Source organism: Mastomys coucha, unplaced genomic scaffold (genome assembly GCF_008632895.1).
Source record: "Mastomys coucha isolate ucsf_1 unplaced genomic scaffold, UCSF_Mcou_1 pScaffold1, whole genome shotgun sequence".
In the NCBI taxonomy this organism is placed as follows: Eukaryota; Metazoa; Chordata; class Mammalia; order Rodentia; family Muridae; genus Mastomys; species Mastomys coucha.
In genome coordinates this window covers 12,561,454-12,574,195 of record NW_022196891.1, presented here as the reverse complement: position 1 = coordinate 12,574,195, position 12,742 = coordinate 12,561,454, and the positions used below count along the sequence as shown (strand labels likewise).

General features: G+C 38.1%; 1 protein-coding gene across 5 annotated transcripts in view; it reads right to left on the bottom strand.

Annotated features, from left to right (window-relative positions):
• Cntnap5 (contactin associated protein family member 5) overlaps window positions 1–12,742 on the bottom strand; it is a 910,241-nt gene that overhangs the window by 373,587 nt on the left and 523,912 nt on the right. The gene's annotated exons all lie outside the window — the stretch shown is intronic.

Genomic DNA, 12,742 nt, shown 5'->3' with positions numbered 1-12,742 from the left:
ATGTATATATATATATATACATATATATATCTGTGTACATGTTTGTAGGTACCTGTGTATGAATTTGGACAGATGTATGTGAACACATGTGTGTATGTGTTCTTCAGGTAACATCCATCATGTTTGGTTTTGTTTTATTTGTTGCTTGTTCATAGTTGTTTATTTTTATTTATTTTATTCTCTATCTAGCCTGAATGTTACCAAATAGCTAGGCTGGCCAGTCAGTGAGCCCCAGTGACGAATCTGTCTTTCCAGAGCAGGGTTAACTCACAAGGTACCAAACCTGGCATATTTGCACATGGACACTGGGTGTTAAATTCAGGACTCAGTACTTGCAAAGCAAGCATATGAACAACTGAAACAGCTTTCTACATAACTATTTTTTTCCAAAAAGAAGACTGTCCCTATTTTCTTTTTAGATAACAAGTAAAATTGCAAACCCTTCTGTTAAATCCTGGTCATTAGGGATATAAACCAATCCTTCAGCCAACTATGGCTAAGTGAAATAATTCTTTTTTTCTTAGACTGAAATCTATTTTCTCTCTCTCACTCTCTCTGTCTCTGTCTCTGTCTCTTTCTCTTTCTCTCTCTCTTTCTGTCTATCTGTCTCTCTCCCCTCTGTCTGTCTGTCTTTCTCTCTGTCTCTGACTCTCTCTTCCTCTTGCATTAACCGATACTTTCTGATCTGTGGTATGCATATTCTATTGATCTGTAATTTATAATGATTATTTTATCATTTTAGGGCTTAAATGTTAACCACAAAGATTTATTCAATTATTCTCTTGTGGGGAACTGCTAAAGAATCACTTTTTAGATTTCATACTGATCCTCCATTTTCTTTTCTTTGTAGCTCTGCTATTACTCGCTACTACATAGATCCATGTAAGTCTAGGGTATGGAAAAAACAGGCTAAATCAAATTGACCAGAATTTCACTATGTATTTTGGACTAACCTGGAACTTGCTATATAAACAAGGCTGGACATGGGCTCACAAAAACTCTGTCTATCTCTGCCTATCTTGTGCTAGGACAACAGGAGTGTGCCACAGTAGTAAACTCAAAATCACTTCATACAAACAAAACACCTTACTAATCATGTGTTCTACATATAAAAGCCAGCCGTATGCATCCAGATCATCCACAGAAACCCCCACCCTGGCCCCTGTTTCTGATCCTGAATCCTAACCTTGCCCTAATCACAAGAAGCACCTCTCCCCTTCCTGTTGTTTCTGCACAGTCTTAAACCAGGCCCATGTGTTGGCTTTTTGTCGCTATAACAAAGTACTGCAGATGAGCATGTAAAAGAGGAAAATATATTTCAGGGTCTCTTTCTGACCATCAAGGTTTCTTTCCAGCATGGTAAAAAAACTTATATCAAGGCAGTCAGGAAGCCAAGGGAGGGTAGAGACAAGATATAACCCCAAAGGCTCCACCTCCACTGTCCGATTATCTTCGGCCACTAGAAGACTAACCATTTAATGCAACAGCCATTTAGGCCATATCTCTCATCTAAATTGTAAATTCTCAGAACAAATTTCCTTGCTGCTGCCAGAAACTTTGAAGTCTTTTTCTCCTTGCTCTGCCTCCACTATGTGAATACCTTAGTGAGGTGCTGGCAGTGTGGCTGCATTTTCAAAGCAGAGACTTGACCTATAAATCTACTTCGGAAAAAAAAAAATGGTCGAGGAAGCATGTACAAAAGTTTCTACAAAATTACAGCAAGGGTAACAATTTTACATGTGAAAATATAACTAAAAGCTAACGTGAATTTACAGTCTATCATTGCAGATGGACACATAGTGATATAGCCATAGTGGAGTGCAGAGGCAACTAAAATGAAGAGCTGCATCTGAAGGTAAGGATAAGGGGACACCATGTTAGTAAGTGAAACACTCCATATGGACACGGCTCAGTAGGCAACATCACCTACAAAGACCTGGGTTCAATTCTCCAGCACCAGGTAAAAAGCCCAGCATGCCTGACTTTGCGTCTATACCCAGTACTGTGTGCTATAGACAATTGGATCTATCAGCTCAGCTGGCCAGCTTAGTCTAACACAGAGCTTCTGGTTCAGTGAGAGACAATGTCTCAGATAGTGACACAGCGATTGATAAAGACAGTCATGTCCTGCTGTAGCTTCCGCATGAAATCACATAGTCACCCTTACACTCGCATGCGTGTGCTACACATGCAACATGCAAAGTAAATGCATCGCTTTGGTGTTATGATTGTAATAAGACTTGAAAGAACAAAATTCTTATACATTAGCAGTGGTTAAGTGAGAGAACAGAAACAGTATTTTCATGTTCGATTGTGCTACTGAGAGCTAAACCTTAGGAAATGATAAGTGCTAGGCAAGTGCTGTGCTATTTTCTCAGCTTTAAAAAGAGTAGTTTAACATTTACAAATGTCTGTACCATTCACTGTACTTCATAGTTCATCTGGAAGTCATGTATTTCATCACAACAGAAACTAATATGAGTATATCCTTGGAGCATAAAATAAGTAACTGCAGAATCTGTTTAAACAAATTAAGACAGATACAGGCTGGCCAATGATAGAATACTGAGAGGCCAGGGTTGTATATGTAGAAGTCCTTGGCTGAAGCACCTTCACACAGCAACTATATTTTGTTTGTATATATATTTTTATATGTATGTAGTGTGTGAATTTGTGTGTGTGAGTTTTTGCTTGTATATGGGTACATATAGCAGATGTGTGCTCGTGGGCATGTGTGTATATTTGTACATGCATGAAAAGACCATAGATTGAGCTCTGGTGTTTTCTCTCAGTGTTTACAACTTTACTGAGTCAGGATCTCTCAGTTGGACTGGAGCTGATTGATGCTGATAATCTAGTTAGGCATCTTTCTCTGCTTCACTCATGTGCTCTGTCATCCCTACCCAACAATTAAATGGGTGTAAGGGATCCTCATCCTTGTGTACCAAGAACTTTATGCACTTAGTGATTTTCCCAGGCCTGTGCATACATTTCTTATTTTGTTATTAGATGATAGTAAAGAAAAACACATCCAAGTGGGAAATAGTCTCAGCTTGGAGATTGAGCTAACTGGACAAGACTAAGATGAGCGGAGATGCCCAATGCCTGAACAGGAGGCCATTTAAACTGCTTGACAGTCAGTATTTCGGTGGACTTTCTAGATAAAATATGGGGTTATTTCCAAGTCTCAGTTCCCATAGCAACCACAGATAGTATATTGACGGTTCCTTTTATATAAAAACCTGAAGGCCTAATGAATCCCCTCATTTTCTCTTAGAATATAGCAGGCATTCTTATCTACTTTGCTTACTTCTATGACTTCTATAAGAAAAATTAAATAGGTAAGGCTGGTACTCCTCTAGAGTGAAGCCTATCTGGTAATATATTCTTAATGACCACCATTCTTTTGGGTCCTCTATTGATTGGTGAAAATTTGAAAAGTCATTTTTAAACATTAACATAACTGGCTCTTCTGTCTAAAGAATTAAGCCCAGTAGTTAAGTGTTTGCCCAAGTGTCTGCACTATAGCCCAGTCATTCATCCAGATCTGATGTTAATAGACAGCTACATCTTGCATAATCCTCAGTTTGAACCAACTAAAAGAAAGACATTTGTTAAAGAATAAATTACAACAAAAACACTCACTCTGTTTCTATAAAAAACATCAGGAAATAGCTCCTTACTGTTAAGACACATTGTCCAATTTCCATAACAGACTAGACAAACAGGACTACTCTTAATGAGTCTTTTAGTTTCCAAATGATCAGATGGTTGATGCTCTACAAGACCTTTTAAGTTATGTGTATACATATGTGTTTGTGAGCATACACTGTTGCCTCCCACGCCCAGTTCAGCCTCAGGCCTTTGGCGGCCTCCGCCCGAGACGGTCACCTAGGGAATTAAGCCGAAAGACCTTCAGCAGACAACAGGCTTATCTCTGAAAGAAGTTCCCCTAGAAGTTCAGCTGAGATACAACTATACCCACGACAACGCCTATTGCCTGAGGACATCCACAGCTGTCCAAGCGGTTGGTGATCTTCCCTGGTGACTCCCTCTAGACAATTCCCTAACTTCTCAATGTTTATGTTATGCAAGTGTCATTGTAATCTAGAGATCCAGTTTGGCTTTCCTGTATAAATGCTGAGACCCAAAAGTAAAGTGGCGAGCCATGATTGGAAACCCTAACTTGGCTTCCTGTCCTTTTGTTCTCGAACTCTGTGTTTCAGGTTCTCCTTTTCTCCCTTCGGTCGAGGCAGAACCCGGTTCATGAAACTGCGGGACAGTTTCAATACACATGTAATTGTGGGTGCCCGCAATGACTAGAAGAGGCTGTTGGATCCCTAATGCATTAGTTACAGTAGTGAGCTGTCTAGCATAGGTGCTAGGAACCAAACTCAGGTCCACTATAGGGTCAGTGAGTGCTCTTAACTACTGAAGATTTGTCCAACCCCAGAGCAATGCTCTGTAGATTAATCCATGTATACGTGTACTTTATGTTACCCTTTTAAAGAATTTATATTCTTTCTCCAAGCAGTTTAATGTCAAATTTGATTTCTATATGGTTTCCTTAGAGACAAAAAAAAAAAAATTCCAAAGTCTTCAAAAATACAAGCTGATTAATGTAAGCTGTTTCAATGATGTTCACACATTAGAAATCAGTTATGTTCCCTTCCTTAATCTTATATCATTAATTAGCAGCCAACTGCATTTATCTTATTGTAGTCAGACAGCTTTTTTACAAAAGCATTTGAAATCCACTTCTGTACTTCTCTAGTCTACCAATTATTTTAATCCCACTTTACCCCCCACAGTTGTGTCTTCATAATAATTGAAATGTGTTGTAATTACAGCAGATGCAGACATTAAAGAATTAAGTGAATAAAAGAACATGTCAGAAGTAAGTTTCCTAAATTTTCCAGGGTCTGGTTCACAGCAGAATATTCCACTGTGGATTGCTGCTGTGGAAATCCTCAGATAATGGATATGTGCTAGTGGTCAAATGAGCCTGCAAGTTCATCAGTGATACTAAAACAGCACTGGGGATAAGGGTGTTCATCATCAAGGAGGAGGTTTGGATGCTGTCAAAATATACTTCCTTAACTGGAAGCTGGTAGCCACTGAGCAGCACGTACTCCAGTGAATACATAAAGTTGATAATCTGTGTACTACCCAGGAATTTTCAAGGCTGCTTCTTTAAAGCAGACAGCATTCAGGATTAGAGTTAGTAGCATAATTTACTCCAGGATTACAAAACAAATATGAAGAGAAGAAGGAGTAGGAGCAAAGAAATGTCCTTGTGAGTTAGGATTAGAGAGGCAGGTATAATCATCTGTACATGATAGGGAAAGTGTCTCCAGACCTCAGGCTCTGGATGGTACCTCTGTCAGCTAAGGATCAAAAATGTCAGCATGATTATTAACATTTGGTAGAAGCACTTCTTCTCCCCCAGATACAGGCTACAATTTTCTAGGAAAGTCAGAATAAACTAAACTCTACTTACATGTTATTCAGAATGGGAACATTGACCTAATCGATATCATGTACCTACAAGGAATATACCCCATTCTCAGTATAAATTAAATAAATAATCAAATCTACTTCAAAAACCTTCAACTGAGTCTTATTGAAAAACATCCACTGAAAAGTCAGGTGGATGGAACACTTAGCTTAAGAAGCTGATGTTTACAAGTCACAGTGTTCTTTGTATTCAGCAATAGAAACATGAGAGCCAAATGAAATGCAAGAGAACAATGTGCCTCTCCCCATTAACAGTGGTCTCGATTTTATAAATCAAGTTTAGAAATGTTTAATTTAATCTTCAAGAATTGTTCTTAGACAGGGATAAGAACACTTCCAGTTTCCATCTGTGCCCTGGAGTTGATCCTATGCCACAGTTCTCCATACCCAGTTCCTGCCAGGAGAGAACTGGTCTCCCAGGAATGCAAACACAACTGGGAACACAGGTAAGACCATCACTTCTGCTCAAATACCTATCCCGAGAGGCATCCATCCAGAGTCCTCAAGACACAGGAACCAAGGAGCAGCCTGGGACAAGATCCTTCCAGTTTCCATCTATGCCTAGGGTTGACCCTTGTGCGACTGCCCTCCATACCCAAATCCTCCTGGAGACAACTGGTCTCCTAGGAATGCTGAAACACAGGCTTACAGGAGGGACAAGCCATAGTCAGAGACAGCAAAAACAGCTAACACAAGAGATAACAAGATGGTAAGAGGCAAGGGCAAGATCATAAGCAACAGAAACCAAGGCTAATTGGCACCATCAGAACCCAGTTCTCCAACCAGAGCAACCCCTGGATACCCCAACATGCTGGGAAAGCAAGACTCAGATCTAAAATTACTTCTCATGATGATGATTGAGGACATTAAGAAGGACATACATAACTCCCTTAAAGAAATACAGGAGAACACAGATAAACAGGTAGAAGCCCTTAAAAAGGAAGCACAAAAATCCCCTAAAGAATTACAGGAAAGCACAATCAAACAGGTGAAACAAGACAATTCAGGAATTAGAGAAAACCATTCAGGATCTAAAAATGGAAATAGAAAAAAAAATAAAGAAATCACAAAGCAAAAGAACCCTGAAAATAGAAAAACTAGGAGAGAGATCAGAATTCATAGATGCAAGCATCACCAACAGAATACAAAAGATAGAAGAATCACAGGTGCAGAAGATACCATAGAAAACATTGACACAAATTGCATCAATTTGTAAAATTGTAAAAAGCTCCTAAGCCAAAATATCCAGGAAATCCAGAATACAATGAGAAGATAAAAACAAAGGGTAATAGGTATAAAAGAGAGTGAAGATTTCCAACTTAAAGGGCCAGTAAATATCTTCAATAAAATCATAGAAGAAAACTTTCCTAACCTAAGGAAAGAGATACCCACAAACATACAAGAAACCTACAGACTTCCAAATAGATTGAATAGAAAAGAAATTGCTCCTGTCACATAATAGTCAAAACACAAAATGCACAAAACAAAGAATACTAAAAGCAATAATGTAAAACTGTCAAGTAACATATAAAAGCAGACCTAATAAAATTACAGCAGACTTCACATCAGAGACTATAAAAGCTAGAAGATCCTGGGCAGATGTTATACAGACCCTAAGAGAACAAAAATGCCAGCCCAGGCTACTATACCTCGCAAAACCTGCAGTTACCATAGATGGAGAAAACAAGGTATTCCATGACAATATCAAATTTACACAATATCTTTCTACAAATCCAGCCTAACAGAGGATAATGGATGGAAAATGGCAACACAAGGAAGGAAACTACACCCTAGAAAGAGAAAGTAATCGTCTTTCAACAAACAAAAAACAAAATAGCCACACAAACATAATTACACCTCTAACAACAAAAGCAACAGGAATCAACAATAACTAAACCTTAATACCTCTTAACATCAATGGACTCAGTTAACCAATAAAAAGACATAGACTAACAGAGTGGATATGTAATCAGGACCTAGCATTTTGCTGCATACAAGAAATGCACCTCAGTGAAAAAGGCAGACACAAACTGAGAGTAAAAGGCTGGAAAACAATTTTCCAAGCAGATGGTCCCAAGACACAAGGTGGACTAGCTATTCTAATGTAGAGTAAAATTGATGTTCAACCAAAAAGTCAAAAAAGATAAGGAAGGACACTTCATAATGGTCAAAGGAAAAAATCTCCCAAGATGAACTCTGAATTGTGAACATCTAGGCACCAAATGGAAGGGCACCCACATTCATAAAAGAAACTTTACTAAAGTTCAAAGCATACACTGCAACTCACACAATAATAGTGGGAGACTTCAACACCCAACTCTTAGCAATGGACAGATCATGGAAACAAAATTTAAACAGAGACACAGTGAAACTAATAGAAATGATGAACCAAATGGATTTAACAGATATCTATAGGACAATTCATCCTAAAGCATAAGAATATACCTTCTTCTGAACACCTTATAGTATCTTCTTCAAAACTACCATATAAAACTGTCATGAAACAGGCTTCAACAGGTACAAGAGATTGAAGTAATCCTATCAGACTACCATGGATTAAGGCTGGTTTTTAATAACAACAAAAACAACAGAAAGCCCACATACACATGGAAGATGAACAGCAATCTACTCAATGATAGCTTGGTCAAGGAAGAAATGAAGATAGAAATTAAAGTCTTTTTAGAATGTAATGAAAAATGAAGACACAGCATACCCAAACTTGTGGGTCAAAATGAAAGTAGTGCTAGGAAGAAAACACATAGGTCTGAGTCCCTCCAAAAAGAAACTGGAGAGAGCTTACACTAGCAGCTTTTCATCACAGTTGAAAGCTCTAGAATAACAACAACAAAAAAGCAAATACACCCAAGAGTTGTAGATGGCAGAAAATAATCAAACATGGAGCTCAAATAGAAATAAAAAGAACTATACAAAGAGTCAAGAAAACCAGGAGCTGGTTCTTTGTGAAAATCAACAAGATACATAAAGCCTTAACAAATAAGAGGACACAGAGACAGCATCCAAATTAACAAAATCAGAAATGAAAAGGGAAATATAACAACAGGAACTGAGGAAATTCAAAAAATCATGGGATCCTACTATATAAGCCTATACTCAACAAAACTGGAAAATCTTGATGAAATGGACAATTTTTAGACAGATACTAGGTATCAACATTAAATCAGAATCAGATAAGCCATCTAAACATCCCCATAAATCCTCAAAATTTAGAAGCACTCATTAAAAGTCTCACAACCAAAAAAGACCAGGACTAGATGGATGTAGTGCAGAATTCTATCACACCTACCGAGAAGTCCAGTATGCTTCAGACTACTCCACAAAATAGAAGCAGAACAAACCACTACCAAATTTGTTCTATAAAGCCATATGAAGCCAGAGTTACACTGATGCCCAAACCACACAAAGACACATCAGAGAAAGAGAACTTCAGACAAAATTCCCTTATGAGTATTGATGCAAAACTACTCAATAAAATTCTCACAAACAGAATCAGAGAACACATCAAAATGATCATTCACCACAATCAAGTATCCTTCATCACATCGATGTAGGGATAGATCAATATATGGAAACCCAACAACATAATTCACTAGATAAACAAACTCAAAGAAAAATAAACATAATTATTTCATTAGATGCTGAAAAAGCATTTGACAAAATTCAACATCCCTTCAGGTTAAAATCTTGGAAAGATCAAGAAATCAAAGCCCATTCCTAAACATAGTGAAAGCAATATACAGAAAATCAGTAGTCAGCATCAAACTAAATGGAGAGAAACTTGAAGCAATCCCACTATAATCAGGAAATAAAAAAATCTTCCTACTCTGTCCCTTGTTTATATACCTCAGTGTTTAAAAGTTTGAATATTTTGGCCTAATGAGTCTCTTTTTAATAAGCTTAAATATCTATTCTCAAATCCCCAATTTAAAGCATTTTCAGAAAAGAAAGAGATGTGTTTACATAACTCAATCATGGGGTAAAAACACTCAATAGTTGGAGAACAGAATATACAAACACACACACACACACAGATACACGTACACACAAACCATACATATACATAAACCATACACATATACAAACCATATACACACATCAGAAACACACAAAAACACACCACATACACCCACATTACATACACAAAAACACACATATCACAAATCATAAACCATATACACAAACCACATACACACAAACACACACCACACACGTACCACATATGCATATCCATATATGCCACACACACATACATTAGATACAGTTACCCACACACATGCACCACACACCACATATATACATATACATATACACATGTACGTATACCACACATATACTATAAACCCCACATACAAACACATATACCACTCTTACATGCTGAGCCTGGGACTTGCTTTCTACCAGGGTCATGGCTTCAAGGGCTTTTGGTTATTCTGTTTACTTTGCTGCATTTCAGGGTCCTGAGTTGGTGCCTTAGTCACTTTAAAAAAAATCATTGTAAGGAGATACCATGACCAAGGCAATTTACAGAAAGAAGAAAGCTTATTTGGAGCTTACAGTTTCATTAGGTGAGCCCATTCAGGGTAGTAGGCAGGCTCAGCCAGGAGCTGAGAGCTTACATGTTGAAATAAAAACCACAGGCAGACACACACACACATACACACACACACACACACACACACACACACACACACAGAGAGAGAGAGAGAGAGAGAGAGAGAGAGAGAGAGAGGCAGACAGAGACAGAGACAGAGAGACAGAGACAGAGAGACACAGAGAGAGACAGAGAGACAGAGAGAGAAAAGCAAAGAGAGCTAACTTGGAGTGATTTGGAGATTTGAAATTCCATAACCCACCCCCAGTGATACACCTCCTCAAATAAGACCACATCTCTTAATATTTCCCCAAAATTTCAACTGTCTGGTAACTAAGCATGCAAACATATAAGCCTGTTGTGCCCATTCTCATTCAAATAACTTAAGTATTCAATATGTTACTTAAGAATTCTGCAGCCAGGGTCTCACAAGTGTCAGTGCAGCCAGGACAGGATCCTCTCTACCTTTGTCTACACCTAGGAGTGACTGCAGTGGATCCATAGCCCTCTCTGCCCCTTCCCTGCAAGCAGAGAGCTTGACTCCAGGAAGTGCTCTAACTCAGGGACTCATGACTCAGGAGGAATAACTGATCCACAGACATCTGCACCCAGGTTTTACCAGAGGAGAGCTGATCTCCCAGAAGTGCTGACACAGGCTTACAGACCCACATGAGAAACAAGCTCCAGCCAGAGACAGAAAGAACATCTACCACCAGACATCAAAGATGGTGAATGGCAAACACAAGAATCTTACCAATAGAAACCAAGACTGCTTGGATTCATCAGAACCTAGTACTCCCACCACAGCAAGTCCTGGATATCCCTAAACACCAAAAAAGCAAAATGTGGATCTAAAATTCATATCTCATGATGTTGCTAGAGGAATTTAAGAAGGATATGAATAACTCCCTTAAAGAAATACAGGAGAACACAGGTCAAGAGGTACAAGCCCTTAAAGAGGAAAAACAAAAATCCCTGAAAGAATTACAGGAGATCACTAGTAAACAAGTAGAAGCCCTTAAAGAGGAAACAGAAAAATCCCTTAAAGAATTACAGAAAAGCACAAACAGGTGAAGGAATTGAACAAAATGATCCAGGACCTAAAAGTGGAAGTAGAAACAGTTAAGAAATCTCAAAGAGAGACAACTCTGGAGATAGAAATCTTAGGAAAGAAGTCAGGAACCACAGATGCAAGCATCACCAACAGAATACAAGAGATAGAAGAGAGAATCTTGGGTGCAGAAGATACCATAGAAAACATTGAATCAACAGTCAAAGAAAAGATAAACATGCAAAAAGATCCTAACCCAAAACATCCAGGAAATCCAGGACACAATGAGAAGACCAAACATAAGGATATTATGTATAGAAGAGAGTAAAGATCTCTAACTTAAAGGAACATGTAAATATCTTCAACAAAATTATAGATGAAAACTTCCCTAAGATAAAGAAAGAGATGCCCATGAACATACAAGAATCCTATAGAACTCCAAATATACTGGACTGGAAAAGAAATTCCTCCCACCATATAATAGTCAAAACACCAAATGCACAAAACAAAGAAAGAATGTTAAAAGCAGTGAGGGAAAACGGTCAAGTAACATATAAAGGCAGACCTATCAGAATTACACCAGACTTCTCGCCAGAGACTATGAAAGCTAGAAGATCCTGGGTTGATGTCATACAGACCCTAAGAGAACACAAATGCCAGGCCTGGGTATGGCTACTATACCCAGCAAAACTCTACAGCACCATAGATAGAGAAACCAAAGTATTCCATGACAAAAACCAAATTTATACAATATATTTCCACAAATCCATCCTTTCAAAGGGTAATAAATGGAAAAGTCCAACACAAGGAGGGGAACTACATCCCTGAAAAAGCAAATCTTCCAACTAAGCTAAAAGAAGATAGCCACATGAACAGAATTCCAACTCTAACAACAAAAATAACAAGAAGTAACAATTACTTTTCCTTAATAGCTATTAATATCAATGGACTCAATTCCCCAATAAAAAGACATAGACTACCAGATTGTGTACGTAAACAGGATCCAACATTTTGCTGCATATAGGAAACCCACCTCAGTGACAAAAACAGATACTACCTCAGAATAAAAGGCTGGGAAACAATTTTCCAAGACAATGGTCCCAAGAAAAAAGCTGGAGTAGCCATTCGAATATTCAATAAAATCAACTTTCACCCTAAAGTGATCAAAAAGATAAGGAGGGACACTTCATACTCATCAAAGGTATGATCTACCAAGATGGTTCAATTCTGAACCGCTATGCTCCAAATAAAAGGGCATCTACATTCATAAAAGAAACTTTACTAAAGCTCAAATCACACATTGCACTGCACATAATAATAGTGGGATATTTCAACACCCAACTCTCTGCAATGGAAACAGAAACTAAACAAAGACATGGTGAGACTAACAGAAGTTATGAAACAGAAGGATTTAACAGATATCTATAAAAAATTTTATCCTAAAACAAAAGGATATAACTTCTTCTCAGCACCTCATGGTACCTTCTCCAAAATTGGCCATATAACTGGTCACACATCAGGCCTCAACAGATACAAGGAGATTGAAATAATTCCTTGTATCCTAT